This window comes from Gadus morhua, chromosome 19 (genome assembly GCF_902167405.1).
Source record: "Gadus morhua chromosome 19, gadMor3.0, whole genome shotgun sequence".
NCBI classification, from domain to species: domain Eukaryota; kingdom Metazoa; phylum Chordata; class Actinopteri; order Gadiformes; family Gadidae; genus Gadus; species Gadus morhua.
Window position 1 is genome coordinate 163186 of NC_044066.1, and position 19272 is coordinate 182457.

Consider the following 19272-nt stretch of genomic DNA (forward strand, 5'->3'; position numbering starts at 1 on the left):
AAAATGTTGCAGAGTGTGTAAGGACCAAAGGGTTTTTAAAAGCAAACACACCATGTTTGAGAACTAAAGTACAATTTGTCTTTTTAATAGAGTACATCACAGCAGAGCCTGACCGGTGTAACACGCAGGGACACGGGATGTCAAACAGACCCTCCATATACACTGTCCAGTGCAACACAGACAGTGTGCAATGTGAGATCTGTTGGCACAGAAATGCTGTTTCCGTCCTCAAAATCTGTGACCACACAGTTGTCCCTTGTTACACTGAAGCAACACGTGCCGTGTTCTTTTGGAAAAAGTCTGCAGAGTCAGGATCGCTTTAACTCACTTTATTTAGCAAAGGTTTGGACTAGCATACTATGAAGTGTTACGTATTTTAAGTACATATCGTTGCTGTCCGATGAAAACCGCGTATGTCCATTTTTGCCGATTTTGAGATTTTACGATGATAGAATGTCCAGGTTCATTTCCGTATACAGTATGCGTCATGAACCTAATTGACCAATGAAAAGTTGTGAAACACGTCATCTGATTTTCAAGTATATCCATTTGGTGTCAAAGCTGTCAATCACGCCGCGTATCTCCCGCCCTGTGGAGTCATCTCATTAGCGTCTCTGGAAGCGCATCATCGGTTAGCCGAATAACACTTTGAAGTTAAGGTATTAAGTTTTTTTGTCAACTGTTCTCAAGTTTATTCTAGTTGGAATATAATATGAAGTAATTTTCACCGAATATTTTTTATTGTGAACCTGACTGACGAACGTAAATTAAGTAGGCTAAATACGGCAGTAACGCGTATCGAAACCGAAATCACTACACTCAAAGCCACGAACCTGTCTCGTGGTGTGAGAAGGCAGAAGCGCGATATGCCCTTTCTAACTCTCTGGTAAAATTGTCAGATTGAAATTTGCTAATTTGTCTAAATAATAATCTGCTGACACCGCCCCCTCTTATTGATGCCGTAAATTTGCGACGAGATGCCCTCTCTGTGATGACAGTTCTCCGTGGATACGGAGGATTTCATTTCTCCACAGCCGACAAAGTCCTCATATGCGACATGAACGACATTTATCCAGAGTGGGCCAAGCGCGAAAAAGATTGCCTGTGTGATCCCTGTCTCTATTGTTTTGTGTGATATGACCGGCAGTTGGTCTGCTTATAGGTCAGAATGAAGTCACTAGACACTCTAGTGAAGAAGCGAACGATTCAGGTAGAATAAAGTACCCATCCTTTCAACAATCAGTGGCCGCTTCATTCTGGCCTTCATAACGAGGCATAGTGTTTCGAGTAGCGTATGTGTGTGCGCGAGAATGGCAGTGTGCGTATGTGTGTGTGTGATTGACGTCAGCGAGTGAGTGGACGAGCGAGGAGAGCGAGCGGTAGCGCGTGTGTCTGTGTTTTTTTAGTGAAATGGCAGCATCATTTTTGCTTTTCTTTTCTGCAATACAGTGCCAAATAAATATTATTTTGATGATAGCCTGGTGAGACAGTAGCTTTCCTTTACAGTAGGCCTAACTTTATCGCTAGAAAAAGTTTTCCCCTTGTCGCCTGAGACGTAGGTCAAGGAGTGGACGTTACAACCTCGGTATAGCTTGTTAGTGTACTGATTCATTATTGCTTCATAGTTAGCAGGAGACATAATTATGAAGGGACAATGAATCAGTACACTGATATTCATACTGACAAGATTAATAATCTATGCTCAGTTTATTAAATAGGCTTAGGTTGGACGTAGGCTATTTAATAAACTTAGCGTAGCCTATTCATCTGTTAGTATGAAACGCGACTTGCCCATTCATGATCGGAAGAACGCGTATCGACCACCGTTACTGAAATATGCACAAAGTCCCGAGAATCCCGGCAGGCGCGACGCTTAAACAACTTCCACAGGCCACACACGTCTGAGGTAAATAGAACCCATTGTCTTAAAGATTAGATCTGCAATAGGATTAGTTATAAGAACATTTAGGTGTAAGTTTGTTTTAGCCACCGTCCGGTCGTGCTGCTCCAGAGGCCTAGACCTCGACTTAAAAAGCATAACAAAACGTGTAGATGAACGGTTGCAGAGAACTCCCTCCCTCCCTCCCTCCCCCCTTCTTTCATGCCCCACACTTGAGTTGTTTTGAGTACTCGTCGTTAACGATCGTTCTTGGTACTGGTTGAGAGGTGAAGTCCTCCACTATCGGTCTCTGTATAGATCGGGCCAAAATAGTATATTAACGAGAGTTATCTTTCACTTTCCTGAGGCCGGCACGGTCTGTGTACATAAGCAGTAGCTCCATAGCGGACGATCGGAGTGGATACTATCTTATCTGCTAATCTGCTCATACCACCCTAGACTGTATGCTTACATTTTTCATTCAAGTCTGTTGGTATTTTGTTATTCTTCTTTTCGTTTCACTGAAGCGTTTATATGATAGTTTCCCATTTCATTACACAGTCCTTTGCATTGTTGTTGAAAACTGCAAGGTCTTTTGGGCTGCAGGGGTTGGGTAGTAGAGTGCAGACAAGGCAGTGCTCCATTGTGTGGTCTGCTTCTCCACATTCATAGGTGGTTGGGCCAGTCTTGTAGCCCCATCTGACCAGAGCATCTTTGGATCGTCCTGTTCTTGTTCTGAGGCGGTTTAGCGTTTTCCATTGGGTCCATGATGCTTCTGCACCAGGGGGTAGTTTTTCAGTGGGGGGTATTCCCATGCCAGTTGGAGGTGGGTCATTCTCAAGTTTTTCCATCCAGAGTTGGATTCTGGTTTCTTCCCGAGACTTTGTTAGGGGCTGGACATGGCTGAGAAAGCTTCTTCTTGACTTTAGCCGTTGGGCCGGAGGATGGCATCCATGGAGGAGATGGCGTTCATCGATTGCAGATTTTGTTTTCTCGACTCGGCTGGTAACTTTCCGTCTAATATCAGAAGGGGCAATGCCAGCAAGGAGGTGGAGGTTGCTTGTGTTGGTGGGTTTCAAGCAGCTAGTGATCAGACGGCAGGTGTTGTTCAAATTTTGTTATTAAAAACGATGAATTATTAAGGCACGAGTACCCCCTGACCCCCTACGCTCGTAAAGTCCCCACCACCCCCCCTCCAGGCCCCCTACACCCGATAACCCCCCCCCCACCCCACCTCTCCCCCCTCGTAATCTACCCCTCTAATGCCTCCCTCCCCTTGAACCCCTTTCATCTCCCTCTTCAGATCCCGTCCATCACCCCCCTCCCCTCCCTCCGCACCCCCTTCGTGAATCTACTTTCAAACACTCTCTTCCCCTCACTTCCTTATTCATATTGCTGAAGGAAGAAGGCCACTCGCCTTTCTATTGTTAGTTAAATTGAAGTTCTTTTCTTATTGTTCTTTCTTCCCCTTGCTCCCTCCCACCCCAAACACCTGGTCACGTGTTGGGACCAGAATGTAAATTTAGTATATTTGAGGGTCTGTGTGTGTCTAGGTGCTGAAATACAGGGAGCCAGTCCCTTGTTAATATCGGCAGAACACGCAAGTATTTGTGTAGGTTGTAATCACTGTTTTTTGATTCACCAACATTAATAGTTTAAACGATCTGTAAATGTTTACATTTATACTAAATTTCTTCTTTCTCTTCAGGCCTTGGCAACCCGAGCAGTGATGGACGCCCGACATTCATCATTTTAATTGTTTACATTACTACAAATATTCTCCTTTCTCTTCAGGAAGTGGAAACACAAGCACTGCAGGTTGCCCAACACTCATCATTTTACTTCTGTGCATTGATCTTAATATTCTCTCTCTCTCTCTTCAGGAAATGGCAGTATGTGCAGTAACGAATGCCTAACACTCACAGACATAATGTTTTTCAAGGTTGCTGGGCCCTTCTGTCTGTTTTCATGAGTTTTGTGTATCAAAACAGGAGTGCAATAGACATTGGTTGTGTCATGCACATTGATATTAGAGAACCAGGATGGTTCAAATAGACACGGGGTTCAACTGCTAAAATAATATGTTGAATTAATTAATGATGCACATGGTTTTAACCGGTGCACAAGGGGGGAGTTAGCTCAACTGCTGTAGTTCAATTACAATAACATTAGTTTCAACCGATAACTTCTGAATTTTTCTTTTAGGTTCAGTTTTTGTTTTGTTTATAGAATATCACCATATATTTAATACCCAGATGACTCTTTATTCTACCTAGTTTAGACGGTTTTGATTGACCTAGCTCAAAATTCACCAGGTGTCAGACGTAGGATTGTGGCACTCCTTGGGAGCCTCCGAGCCACACGTCAACTGCACCAGGTGTCAGACGTAGGATTGTGGCACTCCTTGGGAGCCTCCGAGCCGCGCGTCAACCGACTAATCGTTCCTGCGGGTTCTGGAGTGGTGACGGTGGAGCTCATAGGGAGGCTCCGGGAGAGTTGGCAATCACGGGCTCACACAGGGAGTGGTGACGGTGGAGCTCATGGGGAGGCTCCGGGAGAGTTGGCAATCACGGCCTCACACGGGGAGAAATCAAGTAAGTCAGGAATACAAGGTTGAATTAATGTATCGATTTGATGTTGACCAACAAAAACTAGATAATTATAATAATAAATACTGTTCAAGTAATGGTATAGTTAGGTCTGGGACCTGCATAGCTAAAACAACTTTTGGAAATAGTAATGGACGTGTCCGGGACGTATAGCTATAAAATAAGTAAAGATAAAACTGGGTTTTACTTTACTTCACTTTGCTAAGACATATGCACGTTTGATGTGGTATGCAAAAGGTAGCGCAATAGGATGTTGTGCAGAGAATAAGGCGTATGCACGTTTGATGTGGTATGCGATGTACATAGGAGTGAATCCAAGTGTGGACAACATCAAATGCGAGCAATAGGTAGAATAAATGAAGATTAGGTCATCCAATATACATAGTTAGTGTAGGACAATCGGGTAGCATGATGAAGGTAACTGTTATCATGAGGTACGGTTAACACAGAAGTGATATTGAACATGTAAATTTTAACATTGTTATTTCCCTTTTACATCTTTTTGGTTATAGATAAGAAATTGATTAGCGATACATCTGCTGGGAAGGGAACCAAAATGCTAGGGTTCTCAATTTAGATTCAGAAGTAGTGGGCTCACCTTTCAAATGCCACTGCTGCTGCTGTAACGCTTTGATACAACGTCAGCGTATCATAGTATGATATTTTTTTGCGACACATAGGTATACTGACTCATGTATCGTTTACGGTTTAGTGCATTTGAGAACAGTGTGGTCAAGACGGCTGCATAGACCCACCAATATCGACCTTTGGTTTTGTATACTGGTTTTCATTTCTCTTCACAATAGATTGGTTTATATACAGATGATTAAGGAAAGGAACTTCAACTTGGTTGCACTACGGCGTTGTTAGGTTTGGTTGTCATTCAATGCGCATGGCTGAAGCAATGCGCAAGGAGGGATGTAGTGTGAAATAAAATCAAAGTAGATACTGTAAAACAATGAAAGGAAGAATGAAAGGAAATATGCTTTTGAACAACTAACTGCTGTACATGAGTTTGTATTTCTACAATAGAAACAAAAAGTTCCAGAACCAGATGCAGACACACCCGGAGCCTACAAACTACGTCTGCCGAGCAAGGAGTAACAGTCACATGAGGAAATCAAATAACGGCAGGATTTGAATTGGTTCTGTTTTGGTTGTCCACCATTAGAAAAAATATTGTTTGGATAAATTACATATGTCATGATCAGCAACAGTTTGTACAGTTTTCCACGAATAAGGTTAAAGGAATATATGTTGTATTGTATTGTAGCACTTAATAGTATTGTACTGTATTAAATCGTAGCACTTAAAGGTTGTATAGGTGATTTGCTTTTTTGGCCATTTTTGCAAAATTACTTGAAATCCTTATCATAACCCGCTTACAGCCACTGAGTTAGAAGTACTGACATGAAAATTAAACAAGTCAATCATCTGTGGAACGGGCAGGGCTCGAAAAACTCCAGCCAATCATTTCCATTGCCACCGAGTTGCATTGGACAGTAAGTACGTCAATCAAACGGTCGTACTGCACTCCCCCTCCCCCGCGCCCCGCGCGCGACCCCTTCGTGCAGTACTCGTGACCCAGAGCTCGTGACCCAGAGCAAGCTCCTGTTTGTTGTTATCCTGCGGTAGCTACTGGAACTAGTTAATCCACATTTGGACCTAGCAGTAGAAGACAATTTCCATGGCAGACAAGACGCCACCATCCCCACCACCACCACCACCACCAGCAAAGAGAAGGAAAACTCTTTTTCAGAGAGTAATTGATAATAAAAACGCTGAAAGAGAAAAACTGAAATCAAGAATAATCCTAGGCGCTGCTTTCGAACGTTGGCGGCAACTGAAGGACGAGAAGGGTCTAAAAACCGATGCTTGTGTGGCGGTTGACCTAGTTTCAAAGTTTATACCGTTTATACTCGGTAATACCGGTGTGGAGACGAGTGTATTACTCGGTGTGAAAATGTCCACACCGCGGCAACCCTAGTGAAAACCAGGACTTCCAATACAATTATATGAAACAAACATACATTTTCTAAAAATAGTAATGATTTATGTGACCGTTTAATGTTTATAACATCTGGTCCAACCATTGCAGCGAGAACGTATTCTCAGCAGGGGGTGCTGGGGAAAAAAAAAACTCAGCCTGCACTAGACTCGCAACTCGTTACATTGATAAAAAAAGATGTATAGCAGCGCAGCTCAATTACACCAGTGCATGCGCGGACAGTTGAAAATCGATCGTTCACATCCAGCTGCTCACAGAACAAGTTTAGCGCACCACCGCTACCCTCACACTTTTTCATATAACCTTTTTTCAGCACTAGGTCATATGAGCATTAAATAAATGCTGCGTCTCAAAATGCCTTGGACAGCGCGAGGATGACTCGCTTTGCCACGGGCCGAAACAGTTCGGAGCGACCACAGCCAGAGCGAACACAGCGGGGCAGAGGAGTGTCAGGAATAGTCTTTGGTGTACACATCAGTACGGCCTATTTGCACTACTGTTTAGTGGCAATGCAGTGTTTTATTCGATGCCTTTTTATTTTCGTATATTATTTCAATGAATACAATTTATTTATTCATAAAAAACGGATCTGGTCTTCAAATCTTTTTTCCAAATATAGGTCGTCTTACAATGGGGTTTGTGTTTATATTCGGACCAATACGGTACAGCGGGCGCTCACATGACGGTAAGCATTTCCTGGTGCATAATGTGACGCTTCAGAACCTAAAATCCCGTTTCTCCCCGTTGACACGACAACACATAACCGGCGTTTTCAGAAATCTCCACTTTGGCCGGAGTTTTTAGAAATGATCGTTTTCTGTGATAAGACAGGGCCTCGGACAGGGGGTGTTGCAGCACCCCCAGCACTCCTACTGCCCGCGGTACTGGGTGCAACTTACAGCTGAATGTAGTGCCATGTTGTTAAACGAAAACCTAAGCTAGCCTGGCTCGCTCTCGCGCATCTCTGTTCGCGCTCGTGCATGATTGCGCGTCCAGGTACTTGGAATGGGTGGAGTCAGAGTCAGCGTTGAAGGAGAGGGGGTAGGACCATTTGAGTTGTGTATTTTCAAAATCTGCTGGCGTTTCGCAAATCACCTACCCAACCTTTAACTGTGTAGCAACTGCAGCAGCTGCTATCATGTCTGTAATACGGGGAATTGATTAGCCTAGCGATTGTGGTACTTGCACTTGGTTCTATGAACATCCTTTCTGTACCGACAGCGATATATTGATGCACTTCTTATGACAAATGTACTTATTGTAAGTCGCTTTGGATAAAAGCGTCTGCTAAATGCCCTAAATGTAAATGTAAATATATAGATATGGATATGTTATTGACAGAGCAAGGAGGGGTGTATGCGATGATAGGCACAACATGTTGTACTTTTATCCCCAATAACACAGCTCCGGATGGGTTGGTGGCCAGGGCGCTGGCATGATTACAATCCCTCAGGTTTGAATTGGCAGAGAACTCCGGCATTAATGACCCTTTCACAGGATGGATGGAGAATATGTTTGGGAGGTGGAAAGGCATGATCCATTGTTTACAGGTTTCCTGTTGCTGACACGACGACGATTGAACACCTGAAGGAGGCTCCCATGATGTGAAAGTAACCTCTCTGTGAGCTGAGCCCTTGACAAGTAGGGACGAGCCTTGGGTTCATGAATTACAGGTCCCGATGGCGACAGAAGAAACAATGGCTGCGATTACAACAATGTCCAATACCACCCACATGCAACAGCACACCAATACACAAAGATCACCTGAACCACCCAAATCCATGCTAGCCTATCAATAATCTTGAATTTTTTTAATTCCTAATATGACTACTAATTTTGTACTTTACTTTTGCACATGCCGAAAATGTTATGACCTTGTTACATATAACCAAAAGTATTAGCTTGGATTTCTATGGATACTTTTGTTTATGTGCCCTTTAACCATATGATTGTATGATAACCAGGATATGTGTTCATTGTTGTATTATTAACAATGACTTGTATTACCTATGAGACCCACCAATGCAAATGCCGTTTCAGTATTATGGGGACGCGTTGTGGTTTATCTCCAATATGGAGTTTTTTCCACTTCGGTCGGTGGTGTTGATGATTTATTATACTTTGACTATGTTTTCGGTGTGGTAAATGGTGTTTATGACTTAAAATCTTGTATGGTCATCTGAGATGACCAAGGAGGGATTGTTACGTATTTTAAGTACATAAGCTGCTCCCACATAGCCATTAGGAAGCAGGATCGAACACACAAGCTGCATTACCCTCACATAGCCACTAGCAAGCAGAATCGAACACTTAAGCTGCAATAACTACTTTAGCCACAGATGGCAGCACCTTTAGACAGGGGCGGAGCAATTACGTCACCCCGGCCACGCCCACTACATAGGCCACGCCCACTTGACGGTCTCTAGCGGGTGATTTGAAGTGAATAGGACAGAGATCAATAGGTAGACGGCGGAGAGCCACCGGGGGCTTGAAGTAGATCACAGTATTTTCCTCTACACGCGTTAGATACAATTCCCTCCCTTAAGCTTCATAGTTACCATACCGAAACATGCCTACTTTAACAAATATAGTCAGTTAAAAGTAGGGCTGTAACGATACGCGTATCAAACCGAAAATCGCGATACTCAAAGCCAAGATCCTGTCTCGCGGTGTGAGAAGGCAGAAGCGCGATACGCCCTTTCTAACTCTGCGGTCAAATTGTCCGATTGAAATTTGCTAATAATTTGTCTGGATAATAGTCTGCTGACAGCGCCCCCTCCTATCGATGCCGTAAGTATGCGACTGCAATCCTCCGTGGCTACGGAGGATCGTATTTCTCGACAGCCGTCGAAGTGCTCATATGCGATATGAACGACATTTATCCAGAGGGGGCCTGTGTGATCCTGTCTCTAGTGTTTTGTGTGATTTGACTGGCAGTTTGTCTGCTTATAGGTCGGAATGAAGCGGCCACCGATTATTGACAGGATGGGTACTTTATTCTACCGGACTCGTTCGCATCTTCACTAGACACACGCGCTACCGCTCGCTCTCCTCGCTCGTCCACTCACTCTCTGACGTCACTCACACACGCATACGCACATTGCCATTCTGGCGCACACACATATGCTACTCGTAACGCCTCGTTTTTGCGACGTTCATGACCTTCAGGTTTTTCTCCATCTATTGAAAGTTAGGCTATTAAACATGTTGCATTCTATACGGCCTGATTATGTCATTATTTAAGCTACATAGCCTAATAAGTAGTGCTAATAAGGATATTTGACTAAACCAACCAAACAGTTGAAAAAAGCATCCTCCCACACGTTATTTCTTTATTCATTTAGCTATACTTTAATAGTATTCTTTCTGTTCAAATCTGTTCAGTGTTCCAAATTATTTGTTATTAAATGTTACATTAAGTTAATTGGTATATAAGGGTTGTTTAAATAAAATGCTTTTTAAATTTCAAAAAATCGTGGGACGTATCGAACCGTGGGTCAAAAATCGTGATACAAACCGAATCGTGAGTTTGTGTATCGTTACAGCCCTAGTTAAAAGCAACCCGGGATTGGACTATTTTCTTCGAAGAATGCTGCAATAGAAGCAAAAGGAGGGGAATTGTACATGCACATGTGGAGATACACTTAGTAGGGCATTCCAAAGGATGCTTTACCTGGAGCGTTCTAGCCCTCTGAGTTATGGGTTGTAACTTTAATACTGGGCAGGCGTGGACATAGTTATGTTTTGGCTAATTGGCGCTGAACTCCCGCCTCTCTGGATGTTGTATGTTCTATGCTGCTCCCTTGTGGCTATGTGTTGGCATTGCAACTTGCTTTGTGGTAAGGTGCTGACCCCTTGTGGCTATGTGTTGGCATTGCAACTTGTTTCGTGGCCCTGAACTTCTGAGTTCGTCGAACACCTGGGCCGCTCGTATCTGTAGAATTGATACATGAATGAATGGCTTCTTGTACGGGCCGGACGCCTCCCTAGGAGCCGGATCCCTCCCTAGGATGGGAACGAGACCTCTCTAGTCGCCAAGGACATATGTGGCCTGTTGGTATGAATGTGTGAATTATGTTAAACACGTGAGAAGCAAAGGTGTGTATGTGATATGGTCAACAAACTGGTATTAATTAATCCAGGAATCAGAAATAACCCATAGCCCTTAGAAACATAAATGTATTCACTAACATTGCAGTATCATTATTGACTAAAGATTTTACTAAAGTTATTTTACTGAAACCTATCTTTCATAGTAAATTATGTGTGTTTATTGTGTTTATTGTAATTACCAGGCCAGTGATTCCTGTTCATCTACAATACTCTACGAGACACTACAATACAACTAAACATAAAATCGGGTAGATTACCACATATAGGGTGTGGTCAGTTTAATGTGAACTTGGGAGCGTCCCAGTTAACTTTTGGGTTAATTAGAAGATCATGTCCTTAGCCATGGCATGGGGGCGCTACAGTTATATTTCATGGTTTTGAAGTATATTAATGCTAAAATACTTGTCTCAAATGTTAGGTATATGTATTAATGTCAATTTGTGAGAGAAATTCTGTTTCCAGAATGAATGTAAATACATTTACAAGAAAAACCAGCTGCTTAAGATTTTCGTTTTTATGTAATTCCCATTTTTATACATTTATGGCTCTTAAAAAAAAACTGGATATTTTGAGGAGAGCTTTTAACCTAAGCTGGACAAGAGAGAGACAGTTCCAGCTGCTTCTCACTGGAACAGAGTCGGCGCTAAGCCAAAGCAACATACCAAAGTGAATCAACAAGTTCACTCAACACCAAATGCTAAGCTACCCAAAGCTAAAGTTACATGTATCAGCCGGATAAGCCCGTCACTCAAATCAACCCTGCCACTGAAGAACCGGTTCCTGCCACTTCAAGAGTCCACGAACGCGCCTGCCACCGATGCACCCCTGAGCCCCGAGATGCGTCCGGACGGACAGTGCGGACAGAGACGGAACAACCAGTCGCCACGGAGGCGGGCTGCGCATGTGTCTGCCACCGTCCAACAAGGGCCCATCTCAGAGAAAGCAGATGAACCAGACACTCTGATTACAGGAGACTCAACTATCAAGGATATAACCGGTAAGAAGATCAAAACATGCATCTTCCCATATGGAATGGTTAGTGATATCAATGAGGGGAAAAACGGTCTGTCTAGTTACTGGACCAGATGAAATGAGATGGAGAGGTAATAAAGTCTGTCGGCACGAGGACCTTGGATTTATTAAGTAAAGTGGCAACGGTTATACAGAGTCATAAAGCGTGAGAGATCGAATATGTCTAAGTCCCTAATCAGCGCTGATGGTTCGTCCAGAGCTTCGCCTCCGTGGAAGGTCTGCTTCAGAAGAAGATCCTGAGTCCCTGTGTGATACAGTCTTATGCTGTATCCTCCTCTCGATGAGGTGTGTGCGTTTGAGGTGTGCGTGGTTCTGTGTGTTTTTGCTTGACCTTGGCTCTCAGGCCCTAGTATATGCATGTGTATCTTCTTGTGTTCCTCCTAACGGGGGAGAGCTTCGAAGTGTCTCCTGTGTGATAAATTAAAACGGGGGAGCGCCCCCCTGAAGTGTCTCCTGTGTGATAATTTAATGTGGTTCTCAGGCCCTGGTATGGGCAGGTGTATCTCCTGGTTCCTCCTAACGGGGGAGAGCTCTCAAAATGTCTCCTGTGTGATAAATTAATGTGGCTCTCCCGTTCTTGAGGATGACTGGTGCATTGTCTGAGTGTCTACCATTTGCCTGGAGGAGAAATGGGGCCTTCGGCTCCGGCCTTGAACTGACTGACTATATTATCATGTTTGTGTTATGTGTTCGTTGGGTTAGAGCAAGAGTTGACTATATTGTAATGTGTCTGCCATGTGATGTGCTCATCAGGCTAGGGTAGGAGTTAGCTATATTTGTAATGTACATGTGATGTACTCAGCAGGTTATTTTTCCCAACATCAACCATAAACTAGCCAAAATCATATTGGAAAACCCCAAAATCTCACAGATTATTGTGCATGCAGGATTTAATGATATTCAAAGAGAACAGTCAGAACTTCGAGAGGGATTACACTGATCTATTGGATACACTGGACAAAATACACATCAAGTCTTCCATCAGTGGACCCATACCAACAGTTGACAGGGGAATAAACAGATTCAGTCGTCTACTTGCACTGAATACATGGCTTTCCAGAGTCTGCAATGAAAGAGGAAGGGACTTTATTGACAATTTCAACTTATTCTGGGGGCGCAAATATCTTTTCAGAGCAGATGGCCTACACCCAAACAGGTTAGGCTCAAAACTGTTGAGGGACAATCTTCTCTTCTCGCTTTACGCACGGCCACAATCTTGCCATGGTCTGACGCACAGGCCACAATCAGAGCACAGGTTGAGAAGAAGCGAGACTACAGCCTCCCCCACACAACTACTCTGCCACTATCTGACACACAGATAGCAGACAGCCCACAGACCTTGAAGAGAGACAACAGCCCGCCCGACGCCATCAACACTGTTCCCTCCCCCATCGCTGATGCTGGCTTGGCGAGGAACGGCCACCCCCCTCCTCTGCACTCCCCCATCGACGATGACCTCCAGCCTCATCTCTCCCATAGCCACAACAACAACTCCAGCTCCGATGTCTCCCTTTGCGATTTTCCAGCCGAATTTAAAAAACTGGAATATGCTGGCATCAAACTTGCATCTGTGTCAATGATAGCATCGCCACGTCATGGCCGCAGGCTGCTAACACCCAGGAGGATGGCGCCCCACCCCCGCCCCCGTACTGATAGTAGTCCTGAGTATTACTGAGACAAAAAAGGGTTCAGCCGTAGACACAGTATAGGCAAGGCAAGGCAACTTTATTCATATAGCACTTTTCATACACAAGGCAGACTCAAAGTGCTTCACATATAAACATTGTTATACAATAAAATAAAATAATCTATAAGTAAAAGAAAACATATGCAAAGAAATGAGTAAAATAGAAAGTTAAAAAGGCTTTTTAGTAAGTAAAATTGAAAGTGCAATGTATTTAAGAAAGTGAGAAAATTAAATTGAAAGTTATTTAAGATCAGATCAACAGACTCTCTGGAACCCAAGTCGGGACCACAACCCGACCTTAAGGACAATCTATTACAATATTCTAGGACTCTAGCCCAGAACCAAAGGCAAACAACAAACAAATATTCAGTGATTATTCTAGGACTCTAGCCCAGAACCAAAGGCAAACAACAAACAACAAACAAATTCAAAAGAGTTTCATATGGCGTATATTCAGTGATTAAGCACTTAATCACTAATACAGGTTTTCACTTCGTCAAGCTCTTAATGACACAACTTCATTACTCAGCAAATGTCATGTATTTTTCTGGTAAAAATAGAAAAATAAAGGGAAAGTTAAAAAGGCATTTTAGTAAAATAAAGGTAAAGTATTTAAGATTTAGCAGAAAGCTAAAGCAAACATAAAAGTCTTCAATCTTGTTTTGAAGGTGCTCAGAGTTGGGGAAAGTCTTAAATCCTCAGGGAGTTTATTCCAGCTATTTGTTGCATAGTAACTAAATCCTGCTTTCCCATGTTTCGTGTTTACTCTGGGGATAATTAACAGATTGGTCTCAGAAGATCTTAGTGTTCTAGAAGGCTTATGTAGTGGAAGCATATCAGTTAAATATTTTGGGCCTAAACCATGTAGGGATTTATAGGTTAGCAACATGATTTTAAAATCAATTCTCTGACCTACAGGAAGCCAATGTAACGATTTAAGAATTGGTGTAATATGTTCAAATTTTTTGGTCTTTGTTAAAACTCTAGCAGCAGCATTCTGAACAAGCTGAAGCTTCCTTAGAGTTTGTTTTGGGAGACCTGTAAGGAGACCATTGCAGTAATCAAGCTTACTAGTGATAAAGGCATGTACAAGTTTTTGTAAGTCTTCGGTGGACATGAGCCCTCTAAGTCTTGCTACATTTTTAAGGTGATAATATGCAGATTTTGTAACTGATTTGATGTGACTTTCGAAATGTAAATCAGAATCCATGATAACCCCTAGGTTTCTGGCTTTGATTGAGGTTTTCAGGGACAGAGAGTGAAGGTGTTGGGTTACTTTAAGCCTTTCCGTTTTAGCACCAAATACAATTATCTCTGTTTTATCCTCATTTAGCCGAAGGAAATTTCGGCACATCCAGTCTTTCACTTGCTCAATGCACTGGCACAGCAGATCTATGGGCCGATAGTCATTTGGTGATAGCGATACATAGATTTGCGTGTCATCAGCATAGCAATGATCGTCAATATTTTTATTATGCATGATTTGCCCTAGTGGGAGCATGTAGATGTTGAATAAAGAGGGTCCTAAGATCGAACCTTGTGGGACTCCACACATCACGTTGGTTGATTCTGATACAAAGTCGCCGATGGAAACAAAGTAGTTCCTACTTTGTAGGTAGGATCTGAACCAATTTAAGACTGTGCCTGAAAGCCCCACCCAGTTTTCTAACCTGTCCAAAAGTATTGTATGGTCTACAGTGTCGAATGCAGCACTGAGGTCTAGTAGCATTAGTATTGAGGTTTTGCCAGAGTCTGTGTTAAGACGGATGTCGTTTACAACTTTAATGAGGGCGGTCTCAGTGCTGTGCAGGGGTCGAAATCCTGATTGGAAGGTGTCATAACAACCAGTTGATGCCAGGAAGTGATTAAGTTGCTGGAGGACAACTTTCTCAATGATTTTACTTATGAAGGGCAGATTTGATATTGGTCTGTAGTTGTTAATAATAGAGGCTAGGCTCCGCTTTTTTAAAAGGGGTTTAATAACTGCAATTTTCAGGGCTTTTGGGAAGTTGCATGACTGGAGAGAGTTGTTAACTATCTGCAATATGTCTATTGCTAGGCAGTCAAAAACATTCTTAAAGAGGTTGGTAGGTAAAGAAGCGCGTCTGATGCCTTCAATTTTATCAGTATAAAAGCTGCAAACTCATTGCATTTCTGCGTGGAATGGAGATCAGGTGGAATTTGTGTTGGGGGGTTGGTCAGTCTGTCAACAGTTGCAAATAGGGTTTTTGCATTATTATTATTGGATTTAATGATATTGGAGAAAAATGTTTCTCTAGCACTTTTTAAGTCTGAATTGTAGGAACGGAGGCTCTCTTTGTAGATATCATGGTGAATATGAAGTTTTGTTTTACGCCAGATGCGTTCAACCTTCCTGCATTCTTTTTTCTGTGCTGTTACAGAAGCAGCTTTTCTCCAGGGTGCCTTTTGCTTTCCAGAAATCGTTTTAACCTTGTAAGGTGCAATGACATCCATGACTTTCAAAATTTTCAAATTAAAGTTTTTTAAGGTGGTATGGCCGTAAGTAATTATAGACTTGAACATATTAGCTTTTATACAGGAGGAGGACGTAAGGAGTGAGAGCGCTGCCGTGGCCAGAGACGGGACTTGTACAGAAACAATGATTAGATCCATAATGAATGAATGAATACGTTATTCCAGACTCAGAGTTACATATTTGAACGCAATGCATTACACTGCTTGGGCGTCATCGTTTGCGTGATCTTTTGAAGAAACGTAGCGTTGCAAAACCTGGGATGGACTAAGGTGGACCGCCGTCATTGCAGCTCTCTGCTACGTCATTACACTGTCCACATGTTTCACAAATAGAGTTTGAGGAGACGTCCTCAGAGTCTGTATGTTGCTTAAATTCTCCAAAACAGTGGGCGCTAAAGATCAGCGCACGGTAGGCCATTGCATCCAATGAGCTCGAGTTGAAATAGTATAATGCTTACAGCACCTGGTATTCCCAGGCGGTCACCCATCCAAGTACTAACCAGGCCCGACCCTGCTTAGCTTACGAGATCAGACGAGATCGGGCGTGCCTAAGGTGGTATGGCCGTAAGCATTTACAGACTTGACCATATTAGCTTTTATACAGGAGGAGGACGTAAGGAGTGAGAGCGCTGCCATGGCCAGAGACGGGACTTGTACAGAAACAATGATTAGATCCATAATGAATGAATGAATACGTTATTCCAGACTCAGAGTTACATATTTGAACGCAATGCATTACACTGCTTGGGCGTCATCGTTTGCGTGATCTTTTGAAGAAACGTAGCGTTGCAAAACCTGGGATGGACTAAGGTGGACCGCCGTCATTGCAGCTCTCTGCTACGTCATTACACTGTCCACATGTTTCACAAATAGAGTTTGAGGAGACGTCGTCAGAGTCTGTATGTTGCTTAAATTCTCCAAAACAGTGGGCGCTAAAGATCAGCGCACGGTAGGCCATTGCATCCAATGAGCTCGAGTTGAAAAAGTATAATGCTTAGAGCACCTGGTATTCCCAGGCGGTCACCCATCCAAGTACTAACCAGGCCCGACCCTGCTTAGCTTCCGAGATCAGACGAGATCGGTCGTGCCTTTTTTCTTTTTTTTTAATCTTTTTAATGTTTCCAATTTTTTTACAATTTCCCGTCACTACTTACAGCAACCTGTCCTTCCGAGGACGTCTCCCATCCAAGTACTAACCAGGCCCGACCCTGCTTAGCATCCGAAATCTGACGAGATCGGGCGTGCCTAAGGTGGTATGGCCGAAAGCATTTATAGACTTGACCATATTAGCTTTTATACAGGAGGAGGACGTAAGGAGTGAGAGCGCTGCCGTGGCCAGAGACGGGACTTGTACAGAAACAATGATTAGATCCATAATGAATGAATGAATACGTTATTCCAGACTCAGAGTTACATATTTGAACGCAATGCATTATGAGCTCGAGTTGAAATAGTATAATGCTTACAGCACCTGGTATTCCCAGGCGGTCACCCATCCAAGTACTAACCAGGCCCAACCCTGCTTAGCTTCCGAGATCAGACGAGATCGGGCGTGCCTAAGGTGGTATGGCCGTAAGCATTTATAGACTTGACCATATTAGCTTTTATACAGGAGGAGGACGTAAGGAGTGAGCGCTGCCGTGGCCAGAGACGGGACTTGTACAGAAACAATGATTAGATCCATAATGAATGAATGAATACGTTATTCCAGACTCAGAGTTACATATTTGAACGCAATGCATTACACTGCTTTGGCGTCATCGTTTGCGTGATCTTTTGAAGAAACGTAGCGTTGCAAAACCTGGGATGGACTTAGGTGGACCGCCGTCATTGCAGCTCTCTGCTACGTCACTACACTGTCCACATGTTTCACAAATAGAGTTTGAGGAGACGTCGTCAGAGTCTGTATGTTGCTTAAATTCTCCAAAACAGTGGGCGCTAAAGATCAGCGCACGGTAGGCCACTGCATCCAATGAGCTCGAGTTGAAATAGTATAATGCTTACAGCACCTGGTATTCCCAGGCGGTCACCCATCCAAGTACTAACTAACTAAGCTCCCAGAGTCAAAACCTTTATATCCACATGTTGTTCACGGTAGCGTTTTGAATACTTGCTTCGCGTTGTGCCGGCGAAATGCACATTTCTTGTCGCGTTGTGCCGGCGAAATGCACACTTCTTGTTATTTTTCCCCCCTAAAAGTGGTACCACAGCCCAAACCGTAAATGGTGCCGACACGCCAATTGCATGACTAGATCAAGGTCCGTGAACACTACGCAGACGACAAAATCCAGACACGCCGGCCACTAGGTGGCGCTATACCAAGGAATACGCGTTTGGGGCTATAACTCCCACACCGAACCTCCCACAGTCAAAAACTTGTACCCACTTATTCACTGGAGTCTGCTGCATCTTTTGGCATAGGCCACGCCCATTTGCGTCCATAATCTTTTTCCGCTAAACTGTTTTTTCGCTACTCCTCCCACATTTCTTGACCAATCAACACCAAACCTTGCACACGACATCTTCAGAGGCACACGAAAAGAATCCATGGAACACATTTTTGAACCGACCGTCGATGACGAAACGGTAGCATTTTGAATATTGGTTTATTAGCTAAATTAGTGCAGTTCTAGTTTAGATATGATATAATAATCCCTGGTATTATTTCAACATGCTGACTGCAGTATGGGGACGCTTGCGGTTGACACGTGTCTGTCCCCGGACGGGGCTCACGATGTGAGTTGATCTCAGGCATTGCTCTGGATTCAAGGACTAATCTCAAATCAAAGTTCCCAGGCTACCAGGTGATGATAGATGAGGAGATGGATGGGCGGGCAGGCCTGGGCGCTCGGGCGCTTCGTTTTTTATAGCGATTGAGATACTAAAGCTGCACCCTGACCAGTGACACACCGGACTGTCCCACACCGGGCTGTCCCACACCGAGCTGTCCCACACCAGGCTGTCCCGCTGTTCTCACTAGAGACAGGGTCGCTGTGGGCACTTGGTCCTTGGTTTGTATTTGAAGGGGCCTCTACAATAGCACCAATGTTATGATAATGTGTTTGTTGAACAACAGTCCCCTGAATCTTGTCAACACAAAAAGGAAATTAAGAAAATGTATAGGTTATATTATGAAATTGACAGCCAAAAGTGAACAGAAACCAGATGCATGGATCAGATTACCGTAATCCTAATAATATATGTGGCACTCACACTAGGCCATCAATACTGTACCTCAATTAAATATATATCATCTAAATATAAAAATGAGATTTTTTTTCCATCTGGCGTCATGAGACATGTATTTAGCTAGTGTGTAAGCAGTTGTTAGGAATAACATGATATTTAGCACATTTTCACTCAGTAAAACATTTTATGTAAATAATGGTTTTATTTTATTCATGGCTAAATCTTACAGTGCAAGTTTAAAGGTCAGAGTATTCAAAAG

The 19272-nt window shown here is 43.3% G+C and overlaps 2 non-coding genes and 1 pseudogene across 2 annotated transcripts; all 3 read right to left on the reverse strand.

Moving 5' to 3' along the window:
• Positions 1-16275: 16275 nt before the first annotated feature.
• On the reverse strand, positions 16276-16394 carry LOC115532694 (5S ribosomal RNA). The gene has a single exon (XR_003974101.1). It is a non-coding gene; the product is annotated as a 5S ribosomal RNA (ribosomal RNA).
• Positions 16395-16971: 577 nt separating this feature from the next.
• LOC115532679 (uncharacterized) lies at positions 16972-17091 on the reverse strand (annotated as a pseudogene).
• Positions 17092-17283: 192 nt separating this feature from the next.
• LOC115532678 (5S ribosomal RNA) lies at positions 17284-17402 on the reverse strand. The gene has a single exon (XR_003974088.1). It is a non-coding gene; the product is annotated as a 5S ribosomal RNA (ribosomal RNA).
• Between the last annotated feature and the right edge of the window lie 1870 nt (positions 17403-19272).